Genomic DNA, 6,135 nt, shown 5'->3' on the forward strand with positions numbered 1-6,135 from the left:
CATCTTCTTTATCTCTTTTCTTCACATGTTGTTTACCTCTTCATTTGCTTTCAGCTAGCCCACTCTCCACAATTTGTGTCCCCCAAAACTATATGTCACTTTGGCTAGGATCCTCCATTTTGTGATCTGATGTAATTATCCCATTATATTCCATTTTGTGTGTTGTAAATCCTGACCTCTGTGTGTTAATGAAGCAGGATTAGGTAGGATGTATCTTGAGTCACCACCTTTCAATACGCTTTTTCAAGTCATATCCTTGCTTCAGTCACACCTTTTATCTTACAAGAGATAAAAAAAAGAAGCAAGCAGAGAGAGGGACCTCAGTACAACCAAGAAGAAAAGACAGAAGCAGAATGAGTCTTTGGACCCCGGGTCCCTGTGCTGAGAACCTCCTAGAACCAGGAGACACAGAAAGAGCGCTGTAACACCAGAGATGGCACAAAATGGCAAAACCAGGTGACCAGTGTAAGAAATGGAAACTGACTCATGGAGGGAGAGAATGCTGAGTGCCTTCAGGCAGGAAGCTTCCTGGCAGAGTGGGGTGCCTCTGGGCACTTACTGGTAGAACTAAAGAGCTTTGTAACTCTCGCCTGAGCAGGGCAGAGGCCAGGCCAAGGGGCCAAGGGGCTGAAGGGCTGAGGGCTGTTTGCAGACAGGGCTGAAAAGAGGCTGTCCTGATCAACCTGGACATTCCTCCAGAGCGAACAGAGACAGAAAGTCTTCCCTATGAGCTGGTGATCTGAATTCAGACTTCTAAACTGTGAGGAAATAAATATCTGTTAAAGCCATCCACTTGTGGTATTTCTGTTATGGCAGCACCAGATAATTAAGACAGTGCCATAAAATAAAGTAGGGTTATTGGGATCAGAAATGCCGAGAGATGGGCAGGCAGAAATTACAGATATGATAGGTATGGTAGACTTCATTAAGAAGTGATGCTTTAGCAATAACTTGAAGGAGGTGAGGGATTAAGCAATGCAGGATCTAACGAAAGCGTATTCCAATCAAAGGAACAGCAAGTGCAAAGATCCTAAATTAGAGCATACATGGAACAATAAGAAGGCCAGTGTGGCTCCAGTGGTATAAACTGAGGCAGAGTTATACACGGGCAGAATAACCCCTGAAGAGGAGTAGTACACTCTGGTTTGCCTTTTTGCAGGAATACTCTGACTGCTCTGTTGAAAATAAACTGTGGCGACTTAAGGGTAGAAACAGTGCTATTAGAAGGCTCACACCAAAGTGATATCAATGGAGATGGTGGGAAGCAAGTATATTTTTAACTGTATTTTTTAAATAGCACCAGTAGAATTTATTGGTGGATTGGATATGCGGTGTGAGAGAAAGAGAAGAGTCAAGGATGACTTCTAGGCTTTTAGTCTTATGCATTTTATTTATTGTGTGTAACAAACCCCCCAAAACTCAGTGGCTTAAAACAATAATAATCATAAATTATCTTTCATGTTTTATGTGGATCAGGAATTTGAGAGAAGCTTGACAAGGTCTTTCGTGAGGTTACAGTCACATTGCAGGGGCTGCCGTCATCTGAAGGCCTGACTAGGGTTTGAGGAATTACTTCCAAAGTGGCTTACTCACAGACCTGACAATTTGGATTTGGCCGTTGGTAGGAGGCCTTAGTTCCACTCCATGTGGGCTCCTCCACATGGCTGCTCCTCCTCACAGCATGAGGACTGGCGTCCTCCACAGTGAGCAATTCCAGTGACATGGAGAGCCAGGCAAAAGCTGTATTCTTTTCATGACTTATCCTCATAAGTTACATAGCAATCACTTTCTTATAATAACAACCTATGCTCAGGCCTCTGCTCTGGGTCCTGTGCCTCAGAGGGCCTCGTGTTCTGAAGGGCCTTCCAGGAACCAGCCAGGGCCAGCAACGCCATCAAGGCTGAGCCTAGACCAGGCCCTGTATGGGCTGTGATTCCAGTTTCTTCCCTTCAGAGCATTTTCCAACCTTTAATCCCAGGACGCCAGAGAAACTCTGAAACTTATGCCTATGGGGTCATCCCAGAGCCCTGTTACCAGGTCTCAGTTCCAAGAGGGTGGCCTGGTAAGCAGATCACTCCTGCTGGCTGGTGAGTATTTCTTTTGTATGATCATGTGAGATTGGGTCTCCCAAATGACATGCCGATTTTGTATGTTTCCCACTCATGTCAGATACAAGATAAGTTCAGGCCTCTGGGCTGCCAACGGTCCTCCAACAACCCTTGGGCTTGAGTCATGTGTATGGATCCCTGTACTCTTCTGTGCATCTGTGTTCTGACTGTGGAGCTGCCTGCAGTCCACAGCACCAGAGAACAAAAGAGTGGCAGCAGGCGTCTTTATCCCATACATCCCTACCCCTGCCACTGGTACCCAGGGTGGTCACCCCACCCCTTCCTTTGGGGTATGTCAGTCCTCTGAGGGTAGCTCACCTTTCTCCTCCAAGGTCTCTTCCAGGGACTTTTGAAACTGGCACTCCACAATGCCAATGGCCTCTTTCTAATTGATGTCCCCTTTTGTTTATGAATGATATGGTGATACTAGGGCTCCTACTTTCTCCTGGTAGGACTTATGATGTTAGACAAGTATAGTATATTTGACAATAAAGAATATGAAGAGATGATTTCTAGAACCTGAACAGGAAGAAATGATGCCTGGACGCTATAAAGAGTTTTGGTTTAAAGACATGCTGTGATATGGACAATAAACTTATATCTCTTTCCTGTCCATCAATTTAAATCTTCCTTGATAAATCATTATACTTCATATAGGCCCATGAATCTTGTAAAACATTTTTTAATTGAGGTATAATTGACATGCCATAAAATTCATCCTTTTAAAATTTACAATTTAATGGTTTTCAGTATATACAGAGAAGGAGCTCTGGTGGCACAATGTTTAAGTGCTTGGCTGCTAACCAGAAGGTTGACGTTTCAAACCCACCCAGGGGCTTTATGGGATAAAGACCTGGGAACTTACTCCCATAAAGATTATAGTCTAGAAAACCCTATGGGGCAGCTCTACACTGTCACATGGAGTTATTATGTGTTGAAAGTGACTTAATGGCACCTAATGACAACAAGTATATATACAAGGCTGTGCAACCATCACCACTATTCTCGTTAGGAGATTGAGTCCATGTCCCCTCCCCTTGAATATGGACAGGCTTATAACTGTTTCCACTGTTGTTGTTCGGTGCCATCGAGTCGATTCTGACTCTAGTGACATTATGCGCAACAGAACAAAACACTGTCCGGTCCCGTGCCATCCTCAGAATCGTTGCTAAGCTTGAACCCATTGTTGCAGTCACTGTGTCAATTCATCTTGTTGAGAGTCTTCCTCTTTCTCACTGACTCTCTACTTTACCAAGCATGATGTCCTTCTCCAGGGACCGATCCCTCCTGATAACAAGTCCAAAGTGTATGAGACGTAGTCTCCCCATCCTTGCTTCCACTAATAACATACAAAGAAAGTGATGTTGCGTGACTTCCAAGGCTGGGTTGTAAAAGTCATATAGCTTCTGCCTGGATCTCTTTGAAACATCATTTGCTCTAGGGACACTCCCTCTTGAGACACTCCCTCTCAGAACCCAGCTGCCATCCTGTGAGCCTAAGCTACTTGAAAAGGCCATGTGTAGGTGTTCCAGTCAACAGTCCCAACTGAACCTAACTTTGAGTCATCCCAGCCCATACATTAAACTTTTATGAGTGAAGGAGCTTTCAGGTGATTCCAGCCTCCAGATGATTCTAGCCATCTAGTCATCCCTGGCTATTCAAGCTGTGCCCTGTCTAAACTCCTATCTTACCTAATCCATGAGCCTAATAAAATGGTTGCTGTTTTAAGCCATCAACTTTGGGATGGCACAATAACTAGTACAGTGTTCTTCCTACAAATCAATAAGAAAAAGACCAAAACCAAACATGTTGTTGTTGTTAGGAGCTGTCAAGTTGGTTCCAACTCGTAGCAACCCTGTGTGCAACAGAATGAAACACTGCCTGGTCCTGCGCCATCCTCATAATCATTGTTATGATTATGTCAAGGAGCCCATTTTTTTAGCCACTGTGCCAATCCATCTTGTTGAGGGTTTTCCTCTTTTTCACTAACCCTCTACTTTACCAAGAATGATGTCTTTCTCCAGGGGCTAGTTCCTCCTAATAACAAACATAAGAAAAGGCAAAAGATATAAGCAGGCAATTTACCCAAGAAAAAAACAAAATGGCCAGTAAACATAAGAAAACATGTTCAATCACACTAGTAATCAGTAAAATGCAAATTGGACAATGGTATACCATTTCACACAGATTAGCCAAATCAAAAAGTCTGACAGCTCCCTGGGGTCTTAAAAGCCTGTGAGCAGCCATCTAGGATACTCCATTGGTCTCGCCCCTTTGGGATCAAGGAAGAATGAAGAAAACTAAAGATACAAGGGAAAGGTTAGTTCAAAGGACTGATGGACCACATCTACCACAGCCTCCACCAGGCTGAGTCCAGTACAACTAGACAGAGTCCAGCTACCACCAATGACTGCTCAGACAGGGCTCACCATTCTCTGCTTAGACAGAGCTGGAGAAAAATGTAGAACAAAATTTTAACTCAAAAAGAGAGGCCAAGGTTTCTGGGCTGACAGAGACTAGAGAAATTCTGAGAGTATGGCCCCTGGACACACTTTCAGCTCAGTAATGAAGTCACTCCTGAAGTTCACCTTTCAGCCAAAGATTGGACAAGCCCATAAAACAAAATGAGACTAAAGGGGCACACTAGCCCTGGAGCAGGGACTAGAAGGCAGGAGGAGACAGGAAAGCTGGTAACAGGGAACCCAATGTTGAGAAAGGAGAGTGTTGACATGTCATGAGGTTGTTACCCAATGTCATAAAATAACATGTGTACTAACTGTTTAATGAAAAACTAGTTTGTTCCGTAAACATCTAAAGTAGAATTAAAAAAAAAAAAAGATTTCTTTTTAATCCAAACCTGAAAATTCATCACATGATTCAATAAGGAAAGAAGGTCAAATTCAGAGAAATAGTTCTCTAGCTTTCCTCCCAACTACTCCCCCCCGCCAAAAAAAAAGTCTGACAACTACAGTATTGGTGAGGAAGTAGAAAAATGGAAAATCATTTACTACTGGTGGAATGGAAAATTAGTATAACCACTTTGGAGAGCAATTTGGCAAGATCTAGGAAAACTGAAAATGGTATCCCATGACTTCTAGATTTTAGTGCATATGTGTGAGTAGTCATACCTCAGGATATTCACTGCAGCATTTTTTGAAATAGCAATAAATTAGAAACAATCCAAGTCCACCAAATAGAAAAAAAAATGGTGTGTTTATACCATGCATTCTCAATAGGGGCAATATCATCCCCAAGGTGTGAAATTAGTTCTTGGAGGAGTAAAAATCTTAGACATTACAATGGTTTGTGACCCTCCAAAGCCAACTCTACCTGACAAAATGTTATTCCTTAGTATTTCTTTGTTAAGAAGAAATTTCAAATTAAATTTTAATTTTAATAAATTATTATTAATTTAAATTTTCCCTTTGGGGGAAGATAATAAAGCACAGGTTGAGAAACATGTTTAAACAATAAAAACCATGCAGATGTATTAGATCTATATGTATCAACATGGACACATCTTGAACACAATGTTGAGTGAAAACAAGTTACCTACTGTTATGTGTAATAAGGTGCCATGATAATGGCACCTTTACAAGCAACATTAGGTAATTAGTTTTGTAAATCTAAAATAGCACCCAGAACAATAACATATATGATTTAATAATATATACTCAGCTAATGTTTTAAAAACTTGGACTGTATGAACACTAGATTCACGATGATAGGTGCCTCTGGGGGTAATGGGAGGCGAATGAGATTAGGGAAAAGAAGCTTCAGCATATCTGAAGCAAAAGTAATAAAATCTTCTGTGATTCTAGCAGAGCTTGATCCTCTGCCCCCCATTGCCTCCAGTGAGGAGGTTGAGGCTACTAAGTACCACGTTCTTGAGACCTTCTATCCCGTATCTCTCCCTATTGATCTTCAGGAATGCAATGTTTTATCGATGTTATCCTTACTCCCAGGACCCTAGGTAGTGCAAATGGTTTGCACTTGACTTGGACGTTGAAACTCACCCAGCAGTGCT

The sequence above is a fragment of the Loxodonta africana genome, chromosome 4, assembly GCF_030014295.1.
Source record: "Loxodonta africana isolate mLoxAfr1 chromosome 4, mLoxAfr1.hap2, whole genome shotgun sequence".
Taxonomy (NCBI): domain Eukaryota; kingdom Metazoa; phylum Chordata; class Mammalia; order Proboscidea; family Elephantidae; genus Loxodonta; species Loxodonta africana.